The following is a 21490-nucleotide window of genomic DNA, read 5'->3' as shown; positions in this document are numbered from 1 at the left end:
ACACCGTGATTTTGCATTGGCTTATGTATGATATTTTATTGTCTCTGTCCTAGAAAATTATAGCAGTTTTTATGAAGAGTGGTTTGTGGGTTCACACAACCCACTTGGAGTGCCATTTACTATAATTCTCTTCTAAAAGGACCATAAAACATCATGTAAATTGTTTAAAAAGGGAAAGACCTTTTTTGAGACAGGCTAAGAAGAAATCTTTCCAGGCTTTCTTTTGTTTCTTATAGTCAGTTTTATGATTTTTAAGCTCCCAATTTATTTAGAGCGCTAATGTCATAAAATAAAGTACACGTGTGTATAAGTAAACCGTTGTGAGCTAGAGCTGGGCTAGAACTGGGTGGTGTTGATGCAGATAATATCAAATTCATTATTTTATAATCTTGTAAGATATGTTTTCTGTGACTGGAAATGAAATTAAAGAAATTAAGGAAGAAAGGAAAGGAGAGAGGAAGGAAGGAGTTAATTTATAGCTTGTATATCTTTTTTTTTTTTTTAAACCCTTATGTTTTCTTAAGTAGTGATGTGTTTATAATCTACATTAAGGCACAATTTTTGGTAACCAGTCCTGTGAAACTCACATTTAAATTCACAAATAAATTTACTTAGAGAAATTTTCTTCCTTGGGAGTTTTACCATTTAGATTGGCTTGTTGCACTCAGTTTATATACACCCTTTCGAAGAAAGAATTAAACAGCACAATAACAAGGCCAAAGTTCTGTCATAGTTTTCTATACAAATGCCTTATTCTGATATTATCTTGGCTTTGTGCATGAGCCCTAAGGAGAGTAAGGATGGAAATTGTTAATAATTTTCTACAGCATTTACATGGTTCTCTGTGCTTTTAGTCACTTAATACAGGTATGTCTTACGTTTAACAAACCGTTATAAGAAAATTCATATATATCTGAAATATAAATTGGGGCAGTTGTTCATTTTGCATAAAGATATAACACATTTATAATATATTTAAGTTTTAAAGCCACTTCCTTAGCACATGCGAGATCATTATATTTGCAACATTTTATAAGAACACTTATAGGCCAGGTGTGGTGGCTCATGCCTGTAATCCCAGTGCTTTGGGAGGCCAAGGCAGGCAGATCACAAGGTCAGGAGTTTGAGACCAGCCTGGCCAACATGGTGAAACCTCGTCTCTACTAAAAATACAAAAATTAGCCAGGCATGGTGGCAGGCGCCTGTAATCCCAGCTACTCGGGAAGCTGAGGCAGGAAAATTGCTTGAACCCAGGAGGCGGAGGTTGCAGTGAGCCGAGACCGCGCCTATACTCCAGCCTGGGCAGCGGAACGAGACTGTCTCAAAAAAAATAAAAACTAAAAAACACTTATAAAGAATGGTGATTGCTATATTCATGTAGGTAGTGAAATGAACATTTGTCTCTGTAAAATATTATCTTCTTTTGAAATTAGTGGTTTTTAAAAACAGGATTATCTGTGTGGTTTAGAAACTCTTGATTTGATGACAAGAAGAGGTTATAAGTAAATCACGTTTATGCATTTTGTAAAGAGTGTTAGTAAAATTGCTAGATTTTCTTGAACATGGTTATAAATCTTTTTGTTTTAATTATAAAGCTTTCTGCCTACATGTGTGACTTTATGAAGAATGTCAACTTAGGTTTTAATTATGTGACTATAAATTCCCCTTTTCCTTATGTGTGAAAACACAACACCAACAAAAAGCCAACTTCCTAAAATATACAAACTTTTGGGGATTATTCTTTATTCTACACTGTCTTCCTATTATTTTTCTGATGTTGGGATGTTTCTATTTAGTATCACAGTAGCTAACTGAAGTAAATTTTGGGAATAGAAAATGAAGCTATAATTGGAAAGGAGATTTTGAAAAAACAGAAGCACCTGATGTCATGATGTCGGTGGGAATAAGGGGAAGAATGTACTGATGAGCCCCAGTACCGCTGGTTCGGAACAGCCCTGGAAATTCTATAGCTATTTTCCAAAGGATTGTTTGATTGATACAGTCAGGAGTTCCTGTGAACAAATCTCAGCCTTAGAACCAACTTTCTGTGATAAAGTATACTAAGCAAAGAAGACTGTGGCATTGTAACTGATGCTACTGAGTATGCCACAAATGTTCATCCAAATTTTGTGTATTGTCAGTGCTGTTGCATAAATCGTTTTAATATGGGATGTTTGGAAATAAGATAGGCACTACACTGAAGGGACCAAATACTGAATTCTCCAAGTTAGATACTATTTTTCACTATGAATTTAAATATATTGCTATATAATAACATTATTATTACTGCAAGTGATGCAGAATGTTATGTTTAGAGTTTTTTTTTTTTAAATTGGAAAATCGTTTAAATGTTAGCACAGACAAAATGTTTCCTATTTATTTATAGTTATTAAATAAAAATGCGTAGCACATTAGTCAAGAGTGCATTGTTTTATAAATTATTCAGTTGCAAGTATCTATCTAAGATTACTTTGCTTACAACTTAAATGCAGAATGTTGATGTTTCCTTGTTTCTGTTTTTCACTTGAGTCAGCTAGAAAATATTTTTCATGGACTTTGTATATAGCTAAAGATTTTTTTCTTATGTGAAAATCATCAATATGGCCAATTCCTGTTGGAAAAGAGGCATAATTTTTCAATTTTTTCCTCCAAAACTGCAACTTCAGAAAATATGTAAGAGATGTAGCAATTAACCTACATGCACATTTATAATACTAGAAAATGGGCAGCTAGTTATATTCAAAGACAGGATCTGATAGACCCAAATTGCTTAAAACATCACAGTTATTGAAGATATACCCCAGGGAATTTGAGAAACCATTTAACAGATGAAAGTACATTTTGAAAAGTCTGACCTTACAGGCAATCATAAAATGAATCAAAACAGTGCTTTTTTCCCCCTGAAATGTACAGAGCCCATCTGTGTCTAATCCAGTAATTATAGACTGTGTTCAATTACCTTTTCAAACTTGGAGCAGACTGGAGACTAGGCAGTGAACAAACATAGGGTTTTGTCTAGACCTCAATTGACCACAGTCTAAAACTTGAATTTATATCTAATTTTATTTTTTGTTTGGTTTGATAGTTCTTAAAGGATTCATTTTTGCTACTTGGTGTTTTACCTTCTTAGATTTGAGAAACTGCCTTTTCTCATCACAAAAGGTTTTGTATCAGCTATAGCTTATGCTGTAATCAGATGCTGTTTTCGGAATACTTATTCTTGTCTGCAAATCAATAATTTGCACTGGAGAAAAGACTGCATGGGGTGGGGGAAGGGATTTTACCAGTGAGTAGTATTTTTTTTAAGTAGCCTTTAAAATGTTGCTGCTGACTATAACTCTTTTTTATGTGCTAGGAAAAAATAATTTATTTTCTTCTTAAATTTAGAAAACTATAGGTAATTTCCAGTTGCTTTGTACACTTAATGTCTCCAAAAATATGTGTAGACTGCTAAAGCACATCTGTCTCTCTTTTATCAAATGTCTTATAGTTTTTTCTGGGTACACATTTTTATTTCATTTACTAATCAGACTGGTATCCAGTATAAGAGACAGTGTATAGTATTCAAAGTCCATTTCAAATAATTTAATAAAGTCAATTTATGATCTGATGAGTCTTTGAGTAAGAATTAATTACCATGAACCACCACAGCCAGTTCAAAGTATTTAAATTTTATCCGGGAACCTTGGCTGTTCAAGTTTTTCTTAAAACACAAGGTAAACAAAAGATGACCACAATTTTTAGAACTGCTTATGTGGTAGTCAAAGCTCTTTTTTTCCATTATTTAGTATTCGCAGTTATTCACATTACAATTAGCACTGGAAACAAATGTTTTGAGGTATTATTAGAAGTAATCATTGCATATTAGGCCATGAATTTTTCTAGAAATTTTACAACCTTTCCTAGTATGTTATATTAATAAGTTTTATTCTTTTAGGTCTCACTATCCTTTGGAACTTTTAAGGACTTTGTCATTGGGGAGAGAAGTGGTTTTATTTGGTTGCATGAATGTACTTTCTGAGAATTATATGGAGAAAGTGAAACTTAAAGAGGATTACAAGTACCTTATGTTGAATGTTTTCATGAGACGTTTACTTGCAAACACTTGGATAATATGATTTCCTTCCCTCCTTCCCAACTATATTCCAAACAATAGTTTATGGAACTATTGTTACAATTAGCCTCCATTGTGTGCTTCTTCGGATCTTCATAGAGAAGGCAAAAGATTAGTCTTCCTATCTGGGAACTTGAGAGACCCTTTGGATCCTCTTTCATATACCCCCTTATCTGATCCAAAGAAAGCATTCTCTAGTCTTTCTCTTTTTTTTTTTTTTCCACAGCCCAGAGCCCCTCCTAGTTCCTGCTTTCATTACCTAATGTGTGGGTACTCCCTTTGGTGGTTTGGATTTTATATTCGTTGATTTGTTGATTAACCTGTTTATGCCACTTCCACTGGATTGTAAGCTCCTTCAGATCAAAGACTAGATGGATGTTATCCTATCCCATTGTGTTACTGCTTAAAACACAGTGCCTGGCTTGTGACAGGCACTTGCTCCTTGTTAACCAAATGAGGAGAGAGTGGATCATCCATTTGAGATCTTAGTATTGAAAGGTAGGAGTGAAGGATTTTTAAAAGTTAGTAGAAATCACATCTAAGTAACATATAACTCTCTTTTTTGCCATAACCAAATAACTGAACAATAGAACTTTTTAAAATTTCTCACTTTAAATTTTTTTAATGAGACCAATGATAGAATGAATTTTATTCATGAAGTCTCCATTTTCCATGGAAGCTGCACTATCTGTTGCTGTGCTTAAGAAGTTGATAGCTTTACTTACAGCAATTTTTATGCAGCTGTTTTCTCCATCTGCAGTGAGAAGACTGAGAAACATTTTTCTGATTCATGTATCTACGTATATCTTTTTCTTCATGATTCATAAAGAAGCCTTCAGAAAGAGTCAGTAAACAGTATTGAATACTTATGACTTTCAAGGTGCAGCTTGATACAGTGAAGCCGTAATATACAAGTCCTGGCCACGTGGATTTTGAAGTGTGTGGTTGATGACCACATCTCCTTTAGGCTGGATTCTCACCTGCAATGGAAGGTGCCCTCTCAACAGTTCTTTCTCCAGTACTGACTCTTAACGTAATCGCATGTCCTTACCCCCACTGAGGTCTTCAGTGTCTTTATCACACCCCTACCCTCAGGTTAAAAGGGAAGAAATCACACCATTTATAAAAGCAGTGATGGAACATCGGTCTTTATAAGAAAAAAACAGAAGTTTGTGATTGCCTGATCACAGTCAACTGGCAATTCATTATCGCATTAGCAAGGAGATATCCCAGACCTCTGGCTTTGCTGTCAATATGGAGTGCTGGGGTGGTTTTGACTCAGCATTAAAAATTTCATCAGCCATGCTGTTTTGTCAGGTATCTGTTTAAGATGTAGCAGTGTGATTTTTACTAACTTGATTTTAGAGATTTTCAATGTGTCACATTTAAGTAATCTTATGACCTTTGAAAATATCACTATACCTTTATGTTGCTCACCAGGGAATGTGGCCCTTAAAAGCAACCATAAGATCCAGGAACAGAGCAGTGAGAGCCATGACCATAAGATGACTTCCACGAAGCAGTCTAACTCTGTTGGTTGAAATCCTCCACACTTTCCTTTCCTTCTTCAAACCTTTTTCTCTGTAGTTTGATTATGATTGGCTCCTGGCCGGATAAAGTGGTGCTGCTTCTGGGATAAAACTGTAATCAGGCACTTGAGTCTTACTTCTACTGGAGGATCCCAGATGAATGGGAAACCCCATGAGCCCCGGCTTGCTTAGACAAAGCTGAGATTTGAGATCCAGGCCAGACAGGAGCCCATCCTCTATCTGAATCTCCACTCTCAAAGTACAGGTACTTCTTTACTTAACGTAGAACCAAATTTCTGAGATTTCCTAAAGAGACAATCAGGGAAGAATTTCCTATGTCTGTCTCCTCTCATTCTTTGGGAAGTCTTAAAATTTTTCAACTTAGACTGCTTCCTTCTTTAAATTCTAAATTGAATGCCCTTATGTCCGTTTGATATGTATATTATTATTATATTCCTGGATTTTATTCTCAAACCCAGTTGGAGTCTCAAGACAAACAGTTGGTTTTCTGTCAGCCCACAAATTGAGCAATGGTTGGTCAATTATGGTCTTCTATTGATTGAGGCAGAGTCACATGTTAAAAGTATATTTTATTAATAGCCCACAAAGCATACCAACTGCCAGCTTTTTGCCATGTCTAACTTTGAGCAATATTTAGTAACAATATTCCCAGTTTTCATCTGTGGATTACTTAAATGTGTCATCCAGAAAGTCACTTTAAGATACGTTGGTGAAAAAAACCTTCAAGCTTAGATATTGTGTAATCTGCTTACCAACTCATGCTTCCCAGAGTACTGACTCACAAACGTGCCTCAAATGCAGAAAAGCAAATCTAGTTCAGTATTATAAAGGACTGTTAATGTCCTGGCTGTTTGCTCTATGGTGTGCTGGTTAATCAACAGTAGATGATTGTGGCAGATACCTATCCTTGGTCCCGAAACCACCCTTCTGTCAACAATAGTACCTTCCTTCTTCTTGGGAACTGATCCCCCCTCTGGCTTCAATCAAGTGGTTTCAGTACAAGCTGCTGTGTTTCCATAATATCTTCTACCCTCTAGGTCACAGACCAGAGGTAGCAACCAGACTCAAATCAGGCCAATCAGAATCCTTTCCTAAGGTTTTTTAAAGTTGAATTAGAAAAAAGAATTATTCTTAGTCCAGAGGCCTGGATTTCAGCAAACAAAGCGCAGGAGCTGTTGGTGGCCAGTTTTCATTGCTAAGCTGCAATGAGAAAATTAAGGCTAAAATGCAGACAAAACAAGTAGGAGTTAAGAGAGTTCTAGAGGAGTTTTAAATATCTGGTTTAGTTGTTTCAGAGGCTAGCAATATCCTTGCCCTTCCCATCTTTTGATCATTTAAACTAGTGGCTCTTGCAATTTTGCTTCTAGGGGATATTTGCCAATATCTGGAGACATTTTTGGTTATTACACCTAGGGGGCTGCTACTGGCATCTAGCAGAAAGAGGCCAGGGATGCTGCTAAATATTCTGCAATGTACAGTTCTCCCACAAACATCCCCGCCTCCACCCCCAAACAAAGAATTATCCAGCCCAAAATGTCAATAGGGCTTAGGTTGATAAAACCTGAACTTTAACCCATCCTTCATGTATTATCTTAGTATTTTTCAAATCTTCTCTCCTGCTAACTAGAATTAGTTTATGTTTAAGAGGACCTTAACCTGGGGGCGCGCACACACACACACACACACACACACACACAAATCATGAGTGTTGTTTGGTGATTGTACATATTTTTGGTCCCATATTTAAGATTTTTCAGTTTATAGCTGCCCTAGTATACAAATATCCCATCACCCAGGTTTAGAAGGACTATTGATCCCCCTACCATATAGATTCAAATAGATATTTCTAGCCTGCCTTGGGTACCTAAACAATACATATTCCAAACTATTGAAGCAAAGGCTATTCAGGAATTGCTACTAGAATTGCATCAAAATTATGCTGTCCTCCCTAAGATTTCTTTTACGATTAATATTCAACTCATATATTAGAGATGAAATCACTATTTTTAGGAATGATTATGATAAAAAATCATTCAGTTTCATAGAACAAAACATAGCTGTCGTATGAAGTCCGTGATAAAGTATTGCTGGCACAAGGAACTGTGAGGGTCCACATTAGCATAGTCTGGACAAGCTACATTCCTCTTTGAAACTGTCAGAATGCATTGTACCTTTGATTCATCTTCCAACCCACGTTCAAGCCATGGCATGGATTTCTTTTTTTAAAGTTTTTAAATTTTACTTTAAGTTCTAGGATACATGTGCAGAATGTGCAGGTTTGTTATGTAGGTCTACATGTGCCACGGTGGTTTGCTGCACCTATCAACCCGTCATATAGGTTTTAAGCCCTGCATGCATTAGGTATTTGTCCTAATCCTCTCCCTCCTGCTTGTCCCCCACCTCACAACAGGCTCCAGTGTGTGTTGTTCCCCTCCCTGTGTCCATGTGTTCTCCTTGTTCAACTCCCACTTATGAGTGAGAACCTGTGGTGTTTGGTTTTCTGTTTCTATGTTAGTTTGCTGAGGATAATGGCTTCCAGTTTCTTCCATGTCCCTGCAGAGGACATGATCTCATTCTTTTTTATGTCTGCGTAGTATTCCATGGTGTATATATGCCACATTTGCTTTATCCAGTCTATCATTGATGGGCATTTGGGTTGGTTCCATGTCTTTGCTATTGTAAATAGTGCTGCAGTAAACATACATGTGCATGTGTCTTTATTGTAGAATAATTTATAACCCTTTGGGTATACACCCAGTAATGGGATTGCTGGGTCAAATGGTATTTCTGGTTCTAGATCCTTGAGGAATCTCCACACTGTATCCCACAGTGGTTGAACTAATTTACACTCCCACCAGCAGTGTAAAAATGTTCCTGTTTCTCCACAGCCTCTCCAGCATCTATTTTTTCCTGACTTTTTAATAATTGCATGTCATGGATTTCTTGATGGACAGATTGATGAAAATAATGTTAGCGAATGACTTGACAAAGAGGATCTGAGACATTTAGCAGGTGCCTGCAAGTTAATTACCTAGATTAAGACCCAGATTTAAGATTACTTATATTTTACACACAATCTGTTTTTCTTAACTTTCTTTAATTTTTTTTTTAAAAAAACTGTGACTGGGGATGATCTGTGTTTCTCTTCCTCTGCCTTCCTCCATTGCTTTGGTTAAACTAAAGTTAAACTAGCAGAGGATTTTGTGAAGCTGAGTTTCTCTTTCTGTCTCTCTCTTTGGCACACAGTTGACACGTAGTAGGCACCCATTATAAAATGCTCATAAAATGATGCGTGGTGATTTCCTGCAGTCCCCTAGCTCTAAATATTCTCTGTAGTCCAGTAACTCCCAGATTTATATTTCCAGGTCAGACCTCTTTGAAACCCTACACTTAGAAACATCTATAGATGTCTTCCTACCTGACATTATTTCTGTTACCTGAGGATCTAATAGACAATCTCCTTGCTGTTCGTCACACATGCTTGATACACACCTGTCTTAGGGCCTTGTACTTATTGTTTCCTCTACTTGGAATGTTTTTCCCCAAGTATTTGCCTGGAGATACCTGTCTGCATAACTTTTACTTCTCCTCCAAACATTTTTTTGTATGTCATCTTTTCAATAAGTTCATCCTGACCACCCTGTTGAAAATTAGAATTCACTTTTTCCCTACACGCTTCCTAGATTTCCCTTACCTTACTTTACTTTTGCTTTTTGTCCTGTAACACTTATCACCACTTACCATACTTTGTTAACACACTTACTATTGATTTTAACATATTGGTTGTACTTATTGTTTATTATTTGTCTAAAATATGGCTGGATTATAACCAAAACCCATGCTCATTTAAATAAGGGTCTTTTGATTCCAAGTTAAATTTTTGTTACAAGACAACCTACAGAATGGGTGAAAATTTTCGTAATCTATCCATCTGACAAGGGTCTAATATCCGGAGTCCACAAGGAACTTAAACAAATTTATAAGAAAAAAAAAACCCTTTAAAAAGTGGGCAAAGGACATGAACAGACACTTCTCAAAAGAAGATATACATGCAGCCAACAAACATATGAAAAAAAGCTCAACATCACTGATCATTAGAGAAATGCAAATCAAAACCACAGTGAGATACCATCTCATGCCAGTTAGAATGGCGATTACTAAAAAGCCAAAAAACAACAGATGTTGGCGAGGTTGTGGAGAAATAGAAACACTTTTACACTGTTGGTGGGAGTGTAAATTAGTTCCACCATTGTGGAAGATAGTGTGGCAATCCTCAAAGAACTAGAGGCAGAAATACCATTTGACGCAGCGATCCCATTAGTGGGTATCTACCCAAAGAAATATAAATCATTCTGTTATAAAGATACATGCGTGCATACATTCATTGCAGCACTATTCACAATAGCAAAGACATGGAATCAACCTAAATGCCCATCAATGATAGACTAGATAAGGAAAATGTGGTACATATACACCATGGAATACTATGCAACCATAAAAAGGAACACGATCATGTCGTTTGCAGGGACATGGATGGAGTTGGAAGCCATTATTCTCAGCAAACTGACACAAGAACAGAAAACCAAACATTGCCTGTTCTCATTTGTAAGTGGGAGCTGAATGATGAGAACACATGGACACGTGTTGGGGGAGCAACACTCACTGGGGACTGTCGAAGTGGGGACTGGTGGGAGGGAGAGCATCAGGAAGAATAGCTAATGGATACTGGGCTTAACTCCTAGGTGATGGGATGATCTGTGCAGCAAACCACCATGGCACGCGTTTACCTATGTAACAGACCTGCACATCCTGCGCATGTACCCCAGAACTTAAAATAAAAGTTGAAGAAAAAAAAATTTTTTGTTGTTACACAGCAGTTCCTTCTTGTTAAGTTCAAAATAATCCTGACATTTTAGAATATGGCACTCCTGGTCTCCAAGTAACAAACTTCATATATATATTTTTTATATAATCTTTGTGCAACACAAAAAAAAAACAAGATTTTCACCGAACTTTTGGGATGCTGTCAAGTGAAATACAGGATATGTGCCATAAATGGGAGGCAAGAAGTGACAGTTCAGAGATAGGTTGTTGTATTCTAGAGAAGCAAAACTGGGGGATATGGTGAGGTCCACATATGACATACTTAAGACACCATGAACAGACAAAAAACAAAAACAAAATAACGGTGGTTTCAAATATGAGCCCTAAGTTGAAGTCCTAAAAGCAGTTGCTTTTCACATGGGCACTTCAGTGTCCTGTGCACTAGGGGGAGTGTCAGCCATGATGCATTTTATTTAGTGGTGATTAATAATTCTCCTGAGCAGTGATAGAAAGCTAGCTAGTATTGAAGTTAAAAACATCCTATATTTGGACTCAGAATGCCTTTTACTTTTGTGTTAGGATAGCCAAGGTCATTTGTTCTGAGGTTGCCTCTGTGGCATGGCGACGGATCAGTGGTAAGCATGCAGTAAATATGGAATGCTTCCTTTACAGGCTAGAACATAAGGGACTAGGAGACTTGTATATTTTTCTAGCTAGCTGCCGCTTTGTAACTTTTTTTTTTTTTTTTTACTGTGAATATATTTTATTTAGTCATTTTTGTTTACAATTGAAACTCTGGGAATTCAAAATTAACATCCTTGCCCGTGAGCTTCTTAGAGACACCAGAAAAAGTTTCAACCTGTGTTCCACGTTGTTCTGCTGGGCTTTGTCCAAATGAACCTTTTTGAGCTGGCTGCCATCCAGTTTCACGTGGATTCTCTTGCCCACAATTTCACTTGGGAAGATCAAGTCCTCAAGGATTGCGTCATGCACGCTGTCGAGAGAACGCTCCTGGGATGCTTTTGCTTATTTTTTGTGTGGCTTTTTCGAATTGGCTTAGGCAGAATTCTCCTCTGAGTGATAAAGACAATATGCTTTCCACTGAACTTTTTCTGCAGCTCGCATACTAGCCGGACTTGGATTTTCTGAAATGATTTCAGTTGAGGAATGGGAACAAAGATTATGATAGCTTTCTGACCACCACCAACTTCAATTTCCTGGGCTGCCATAATATTCAGCTCCGTGAGCTGAGCCTTGAGGTCCGAGTTCATTTCCAGCTCCAGAAGAGCCTGGGAGATGCCGGACTCTTAACAGTACACTGTAAAGTATGGGTTGTTTACCCTCATTGCATGGCTGACTGAGAGCTGCTGCCGAGCATCAAGAGGGAGTGTCATACTGCACATCGCAAGCAACACAGTGTACTGTGTTGCCAGCATTCTTTGGAACTCATCTGGCTTCTCGCCGCTGGGCTTCACGATCTTGGTGCTCCAAGAGAACATGGCCTTCTCTTTGCTGAGCACAGGCTTAGGAAGAGCTGCTTTTTAAAAATTTAAGTGTTATTTGTAGATTAACATACAGTAAGCTTGACCTTTTTGCTAATACAGTTCTATGAATTTTAGCATTTTATGTACAATAGTCCCATCCCCCACCTTATCCATAGTTTAATTTTCCACAGTTTCAGTTACTCGTGGTCAACTGTGGTTTGAATTTTATCCTCTCAGTTCATCACAAAAAGAAAGGTGATTACAGTACAATAAGATACTTGGAGAGAAAGAGACCACATTCATATAACTTACGAGAATTCTTCTATTTTATTATTATTGCATTTATTCTCTAACTGTACCTAATTTGTAAATTAAACTTTATCATAGGTATGTATGTATAGAAAAAACATAGTATCTATAGAGTTCAATGCTATCCTTGGTTTCAGGCATCCACTGGGGGTTCTGTACTCTCTCCCTTTGTGTGTATGTGTGTTTTGTATAACCATTTCACAATTAGGATGCAGAACAGTTCCATCTCCCTTCAGAAACTCCCATGCTGTCGTTTTGTAGTCACCGCCACTCCCCTGAACCCACAAACTGTTCTCCATTGCTATAATTTTGTCTTTTCAATAACATCATATAAATGGGATCATATATACCCTTTGAAACTGACTTCTTTTAGTCAACATAATGCCTTTAAGGTTGATTCTAGATGTGTGTGTATCAATAGTTCCTTCTTTATTGCTAAGTACTATCCGTTATATGGAGGTACTACAATTATCTATCACCTGTTGAAGGACATTTGGGTTGTATCTAGTTTTTGGCAATTATGAATAGAACTGCTACAAATGTTTGTGTGCAGATTTTTGCATGAGCATACATTTTCATTTCTCTAGGGCAAATACCTAGGGGTAAGATTCCTAGGTGAGTGTGTGTTTAATGGTATAAGAAACTGCCTTACACAAATGTTCATAGCAGCATCATTCATAATAATCAAATAGTGAAAACAATCTGAGTGTTCATCAACTAATGAATGGATAAATAAAATGTATATCCATACAATGGAATATTATTCGGCAATAAAAAATGAAGTACTGATACCTGCTACAATATGGATAAACCTTGAAAATATGCTAAATTAAAAAAAAAAAAACAGGAACCAAGGGCCACCTATTGCGTAATTCCATTTACACATAGTCTCTAACTTTCTAAGGTTCAGGACATGATTTTTCAACTTTCACAGTGCTGTAAAAGTGATAAGCATTCAGTAGAAACCATACTTGATTTTTTGTTTTTGTTTTTTGAGACAGAGTCTCTGTCACCCAGGCTGGAGTGCAGTGCTTGATGTCAGCTCACTGCAACCTCCACCTCCCAGGTTCAAGCGATTGTCATGCCTTAGCCTCCTGAGTAGCTGGGATTACAGATGTGCACCACCACGCCTGGCTGATTTTTTTTTTTTTTTTTAAGCAGAGATGGGGTTTCGCCATGTTGACCAGGCTGGTATCGAACACCTGACCTCAAGTGATTCGCCTGCCTTGGCCTGCCAGAGTGCTGGAATTACAGGCATGAGCCACTGCACCCAGCCCATACTTCGAGTTTTGGATTTTGATTTTTTCCCAGGCTAGCGATGTGCAGTATGTCACTCCCTTTTGATGCTCCTCAGCAGCTCTCAGTCAACCATGCAATTATGAGGGTAAACAACCCATACTTTACAGTGTACTGTGTTGCCAGCATTCTTTGAATATGACTTTGTCCAACTGTAGGTAAATACTTCAATAAGTGTACTGAGCACGCTTAAGGTAGGCAAGGCTAAACTGTGATGTTTGGTAGGTTAGGTGTATTAAATGCATTTTTGACTTCCCATATTTTCAATTTATGATGGATTTATTGGGACATAACCCCACCATAAATGAAGGAATCACTGTATATGAAATGTCCAGAACAGGCAAATCCATAGAGTTAGAAAGTAAATCGGTTGCCCAGAATTGTGGATGTTGGGGGAAATGGGGAGTGACCACTAATGGGTATGGGATTTTGGGGGTGATGAAAATTTTCTAAAACGGATTGGGGAGATATAATTGCACAACTTTCGAATATACTAAAAACCATGGAATTGCACAATTTACATGGATGAATTGTTTGCTATGTGAATTGGAGCTCAATAAGTCTACTATTTTTTTTAAACTGCTGCTTATTTTCTAATGTGGCTGTACAATTTTGTGCTCCCACCAACAATGTATGAGAATTCTAGTTATTCCACATTCTCACCAGCACTTGGTATTGTTAGTATTTTTTATTTCAGCTATTTTAATAGGTGTGTAGTGACACATCATTGTTAATTAGCATTTCTCTAATAGCTAATGAGGCCAAACATCTTTCATGTGCCCCTTTGCCTTCTTTAGTGAAGTGTCTGTTCAAGTCTTTTGCTCAATTTTAGTTTAGTTTTTTGTTTTCTTAGTTTTGAGTTTGAGAGTACTTTGTACATTCTGAACAAGTCCTTTGTCATGTGTATAATTTGCAAATATTTTCTCTTAGTCTCCCATTTAACTTCACTTTTCCTTCTCTGAAAGTAAATACTTCTTGCTGAGTTTCGAGTGGTATCAGAGCTTTATTGTCTGTGTACTCCTGTATCCTGAGTGCCTCATAGAATCTGGCACAAAACAGATATTCAGTTAATATTTAATGGATGGATGAATGAATGAATGAATGAATGCGCTGTTTTCACTGATAAGCAACAGATTTTTTTTTTTTCCTGAGGAATAATAAATATATAAGTAGATCTGAGTAGATCATTTTCCAGATTACAACATTTCCTTCCAGGCATCTCTTTAGAAAAAAAAAAATAATAATATCTACTATAGATTAGAAAGCATGGCATGATCCAGCTTGATTTGTTGAACATTTCATGTTCTCCTCCACCTCACAGCCTTTACATATGCTGTTCTTCTGTTTCAGAGAGCTCTCATGGTATGCTTATGTTTTTGCTTCATAGAATTTTATTTGTAAATATTTGTTTAGTGTTTTTGTCCCTACTAGATGTGTAAGTCAGTGACTTTTACACATTTTTATTCATGTATCCCCTAAAAGAATTTTGAAAAAAAACTGAGTAACCTCTCATATGGCTCTATCAATCTGACATCTATAATTCTTCATTGTAAGTTTAAATAATTGCAAAGGATATAATTTTCAGTGCACTATAAAACTTGACATTTTAAGCAGAACTAAAAAGTTCCACTCTTTTAAATATATCTCATGGAATCTGAATACCATATTTGATATCCACCATCATTTGTTGAAAAAAAATTCTTAAAAAAACTTTACAGTCATCAGTTTTACAACCTTTTTCTTCTTGAACTCACATTTCCATTTCATTTTCCCCACATAATGTCCTATCCCAGTTTATGCTTGGAAATGTTTTTTAAATTTTTATTAAAGTAATTTTTGGGGAACAGCTTGTTTTTGGTTACATGGATAAGTTCTTTAGTGGTGATTTCTGAGATTTTGGTGCTCCTGTCACCCAGAAATCTTTTCTTGATCATTTTATCATATTTTTGTGCCACAGAAATAGATATGCAAATTGAAATTTAATTTTTAAAAAAATTTCCAATGATGACCAAAAGTCTCTAAGTGTTGTATGTTGTGTTGTTCCGTGTTGAGTTACCTTTGTAATTATTACTAGTGTATGTGGATTAAATGACAACAGTAAAAATACACTATTTTATCAGTAGAGCCTCTCAAGGTGATGCATGGGTTTAGTTTTTGCTACCTAGGTTGTGTGCAAGTAGACGAATATCTCTTTTTTAAAGAATCTGACAAGGTTTAATATCAATTTCATTCTTAGCTTTCATTTCTTAGAGACGTAAGAGCTGAGAACCCTCGTTTACGTAAACAAGGAGATAAGAAGGGAGCTTTTGTTAGGGCACTGCCACTCCACTCACTTCTTGGAACTTCCTCTGAATTACAAGCCAAAACTGCATTAACTTTTTTTAGTGACCTGTCAGATGACAACTCAGTTAGATTCTCTATTAATTTTGTTGGATGGAAAAAAATTGGGAGCCCTTGACTTGTGAGAGACTCTGTTGTCCAGTCATTAGAGTCATTCATGTTCTCAGCTTCCCCAGGATTTCTGAGCGTCGTTATGTTTGAGGTTTTTATATCCAGGACAGTGCAGCATAGTGGGGGCGGGTTTGGTGAGAACTCTGTGTTTGTGTTCTGAAGTAGGAGAAGGAGATTGCATCGAGCATGTGGGAAAGTAGAGCCAATGAAATGTGGGTTATGGCAGGTTCTCATGCAGAGCTGCATAGGAAGAAGACAGATGAAGGTTGGGGATCTAGACATCAGTTCCCTTAAAATTACATGTGCCCCATACACCTTAGCAATTCAGCCTCCACTTCCAGGGATCCCCATCCCTCCACTGTGTGGACTGCTGCTGAAAGCTACAACAGGGAAAAGAGCTGTGTATTTTTTTTTTCCTTCAATGCAATTTCCTCAACTCAAGGCATCTAGTAATAACTCAATAAATTTTTTTTTCACTGATATTGAATACTGGGAAAAACTTTTTATGTAAAATTTGACTCCAAACCTGTGAACCTTTTCAGTTTCATTTGAAAAGATATAAAAGGGAAAGTTTTATCCTTGAGTAGTCTTTTATGCCATGAAGTTAATTTTCAAGAACAGAAATATTCTTTTACAAGTAAAGTTTTTATTGACTCCTAGCTTCTTGCTAACTTAGTAACACTGCCAATTTCCCTAAATTCTTTTTCTCTGTTTTCCCAATTGCATTGTTTTAGTTATTTTTTACTGTTTTTCAAGTAGTAAGGCTCCACTCAAATTCTTTACTAAAACAATGTTAGGGTGTTTTTGGTACATTTTATACTAATGTAATTTTCACAAGATTAAAAAAATAGTGTTGTCATTTGTTTCCCTTTGCCCTATAGTGCTTTCGAGGTATCTGGCAGATACTTTTAGGTATATTACACCTAATAGAGGTCTTTGTGTGTACGTCAAATGAGTATGTTCTATGCTGTTTAGACATATTAACTGCAGATTGGCAGCTTCATCTTTCCGATAATGTGCAGGTTCTTAATGCTTAGGAGTATCCTGGAGGTTTCTGTTTTTCTGAGAAAATCTAATACAGATTTTCAGTTGCCTTTTAAAATGCTATACTTCTCTAGGAAACCTTATCTTTAATATAGCATCTGGTTTTCTGTGAAGTTACAAGTTTGAATCAGAATTTCCAGCTGTGCAATCTAGTTTTATGGAGCCTGAATTGAGAATCAAAAACTGGGTTACGTATTAAAATACCAGAAGTAAATGTTATCTTTCTTTTTATAAAACAGCATGACAATTGTATTTAAGTATTTCCAATTTGCAGAATTATTGTTCATGAACTGCTTCCAGAGAAGCAAGATTAAATAACAGCTGAACAGCTTTAAGTGAATAGGTTACATTATATTCTTCTGTTAGTGTCTTGTGAACCTAAACTCAGTGTCTCCACAGCAAAAGATAAGAATCATAGAATGTTAGAACGCAAAACAGCCTGAGAGGTCATGTAGTGTGACTCCCCTCATTTTCCAGATGAGGAAATTGAGGTCTTATTTTCCCTCGTGTAGAGAAGATATTAATAATTACTAACGAGTGAAATAATTGGGTTTAATTGCATTGGAATAATCATGTTGTTCACTGTTTTAAAATGCAGTCATTCTGACAGACAGTGAGAGGGAGTTGGCAGCAATGGTCCCAGAGTGTGGCCTGCCTGCCTCGGAGGCTGGGGGCGGTACTGTGAGGCAAACAGAATGAGAAACCATGTAGCAAAAATGTGGCTGTTTTCAGAAATGCTCCTAACTTTTAACTTTGTAACTCCTTTTTAAAGCTGTTATGTTAAGGAATGACAAAATCAGACAAAGGTTGAGTGTATAAAAATACTCTGGTATAGTTTGGCAAAAAGATGTTCATTACAGCATAGTTTGTCCTTATAAAAAATTAGAAGAAACAAACTAGGTGTCCAACAACAGAGAAACTGTTAAATTATGGTAAAATTTTTATTTATTTATTTATTTTTTGAGACAGAGTCTTGCTGTTGTTGGCCTGGGCTGGAGTGCAATGGTGCCATCTCAGCTCACTGCTACCTCTGCCTCCTGGGTTCCAGCAGTTGTCCTGCTTCACCCTCCCAAGTAGCTGAGGGTACAGGCGCCCACCACCATGCCTGGCTAATTTTTGTGTTTTTTAGTAGAGATAGGGTTTGACCATGTTGGTCAGCCTGGTCTTGAACTCCTGACCTCAGGTGATCTACCCGCCTTGGCCTCCCAAAGTGCTGGGATTACAGGTGTGAGCCACTGCACCTGGCCAAATTATGGTAAATTTAAACAATGAAATGTTATGTAGCCATTAAAGGTAATTTTTTAGAAGAATTTGTAACTACAAGGGGATGTACTCATTATGGTGTTGAGTAAAGTAAGTAGAATATAGAAATTACATGTCATATGGTTTGCTTATATGAGGGCCATACGGTCATCCCTTGGCATCCTCAGGGGATTGGTGTCAGGACTGCCTGTGGACACCAAACTCTGTGGATGCTCAGGTCGCTGATAAAAAGGTGTAGTATTTGTGTATAACCTACAGACATCCTCCTGTTTATTTCTCTGGATTACTTATAAAACCCAATACAATGTATGTACTTCATGAATAGTTGTTATGCTGTTTTGGTTAGAGAATAGTAACAAGAAAAAAATCTACACATGTTCAGTACAGGTGCAACCATCTTTTTTAAAAAATATTTTCCATCCGTGGTTGGTTGAATCCACGGATCTGGATGTGGAACCCATGGCCACACAGGGTCAAGTTATGTGCATAAAATGGAAAAGAATATATTACAGTGATGAAAGAGTTTCTTTCTAGGTGATGTTATTATGGACTGATTTTATTTTCCTCCTTGTATTTTGCATATCTCATAAACTCTCCACTATAAGCAGAAAATAAGGTTGGAGAAAAGAAATTTTAAACATAATTGAAGAGCTAAATTTTTTTGTGACACCAAGTGATAGAAAACTCTGAAAATCCCATTGAAGATAGGATCATAGACACATAGTCCCTGATGCCTGTGCTGGTATAGTCACACACGGCTGCCTCACCTCTGCCCCAATGGTGAGGATCCCAGTGGTTGGGGACAGTGACCCATTTGGAACATGAGCAGTTGGGTCAAATCCACAAATAACTGTTTTAAACAGCCGTCATTTTATTTGAAAAAAAAAAAAAAAAAAAGTCGATTTGAAAAGCCATTTCCCCCCACTGAACGAACATTCCTTTACTCTTTCATTTAGCAAGCAGTTCGGAGTGCCTACTAGTTAGTTCCTCTGACTTGAAGATAACATTCTGCTACTAGTGATTTTTTTGCCCAGGGATTGTTGAAATTTTCATAAATCTCCTTGACAGAATGTTCTATTGTATAAGTAACTTGACAGTTCCTGTTCTCACCTGGTTCGGGTTTAATGATTAAGTTGGATTAACTATTGAATAATGAATGTTTGTGTAGAAGCCAATCAGTGAATACCTGTGAATCCAAAAATGCAGCTTTAATCAGTGCTAGGCTTGGTTGGATCCATATTGCTGTTTCTTTGCAGTACAACATGGGCAAGCAGCTGTGCAAATGAAATGCTGTTTTTCTAAAAGGTAAGTTTTTCCAGAGCACAGTATGGTTTTCTTTGCTTTCAGAATTCTTTGAAAAATCTTTGAATATTTTGAAGTCCTCCATTCCACTTTATAATTTCAAATTAATAACTTCTTACTACTGTAATTTCATACGTTTTATACTACCCCCAGGAAAAAAAGTATTTACTTACTTCACATTTCTGATATTGATTTCAGTTGGTCTCATTCCACATTACAATCATGGCTTTCCATTCCACAAGGTATGGTTTAGAGTTGTGTTTCAAATTTGAAATGGGTTGTGCATTAATAAAGCTACTGTTTTTAATTTGAAAGAAAAGATCTTTTAAGGAAAGTTTGTTAGGCACTAGGATAAATTTTTGAAATGTTTGTCTTACGTAAATTCATGATAGCCTCAATTGTTATTCCTCTCCTAAGAAGTGGCACTTTCAGCTTCTTCATTTGCCGATTTGGCTTAGTTGTATATTTTGTTTCATATGCCATAGCCAAGGAATTGTAGAGCTAGTATATGCTATCTACGTGAACTTTGTCTTCTTGCAAAAATAACCCTAAATTCTATGAAACAGGTGATGTCTTACTTATTCTTAAAGACCTTTAGAGATAGAAATTCTGTATTCTTCCTAGTGTTTAGTTTCTTTCATTGTCTACATCTTTCTTTTTTTATTGAATAAAAAAACCTAGATCTTTTTCTTAAAACTTAAACTGCTTTGCTATTTGATTTATGCTTACATTAATATAATCTTTTATTATGCTCCTTAAATGTCCTGATTTCCTATTTTGTGTTAGCTGATGGTTTTGCTCTGACAATAGTGTTTGTACACCAGTGAATTAGTATCACAAAACTGTTCTCCTTGGAGAGATTATGAAGTCTTTGATTTTGGATTGGACCAATGATATAGATAGTCCAAACACAGGTGCTTATTTTTATTTACTTATTCAGTAAATATTAATGGAGTACATATTATGTGCCAGTCTTTGGGCTGAGGATTGAAGATACCAAACAAACAAAAACCACCAGTGCTACTGTGTTCTAATTTAGTGTTTTAAGATGTAGCAAGTCTAATAGGGACACGTTTCTGATATCTTGGCAGTAAAATTATTTTGGGCGGTTTATTATCATCATTGATCTTATTATCCAGTACTATTTTGCGAAGAAAAGTCACTGCAAATCTACTTGCTTCTTTTTGCTGGGAGTGCCTCCCTTCAGGAAAAAAAAAAAAAAAATCTAAAAAGAAAAAAAGCTTTCAACTTTAGGGAAGACATACATACATGAGTTGTAAGTTTTTCTTTATGAAAATCAGCATGCACTGAGTTTCTGTGGAACAAGAATTCCCCTTATCTAGAAAAGGGTGACTAAGTTTGAATTTCCTAATTAATATAGTTATTAAAGTCTTACGTGACTAATTTTAGTACGTAGGAAAACACAACATCGCTCATTTACATGAATTGGTAATCATCCCTTTCTTTGACAGACCATAGACCTTAGATAGAAACACCTATGAATACATTCTCTCTGGACAGAGGCATATTATCTCCTTACATTCTTGTGTCTTGGAAGGTAAAGTTGATGTTAGTTTACCTCTGCAGGAACAAGATAAATTTTATTCTAAATACAGTTGATACATCTCAGGAAAATAGGACAAGGTGATTCTGAGGATCGGCGAACAATTTTTGTATCGGCAGATCTTATTTGTGTTTAGGGCAGTGATAACATGGTAGGCAGTATGGACAGGAGTTAGGTGCGAAGATTCTAGAGACAGATTAACTGGGTTTTAATCCATTTATACTGTGTACTAGCTGAGGGACATTGAGCACAGTACTTAACCTTTATGGGCCTCAGTTTTCTCCTGTGT

General features: G+C 36.6%; 1 protein-coding gene and 1 pseudogene across 3 annotated transcripts in view; one reads left to right on the top strand and one right to left on the bottom strand.

The window, feature by feature from the left end:
• STX18 (syntaxin 18) overlaps window positions 1-21490 on the top strand; it is a 124745-nt gene that overhangs the window by 23320 nt on the left and 79935 nt on the right. The window lies entirely within an intron of this gene.
• On the bottom strand, window positions 11270-11987 carry LOC126955536 (40S ribosomal protein S7-like; annotated as a pseudogene).

The sequence above is a fragment of the Macaca thibetana genome, chromosome 5 (assembly GCF_024542745.1).
Source record: "Macaca thibetana thibetana isolate TM-01 chromosome 5, ASM2454274v1, whole genome shotgun sequence".
Lineage (NCBI taxonomy): Eukaryota > Metazoa > Chordata > Mammalia > Primates > Cercopithecidae > Macaca > Macaca thibetana.
The sequence above is the reverse complement of the archived record's forward strand: the minus strand, read 5'-3'. Positions and strand labels throughout refer to the sequence as shown.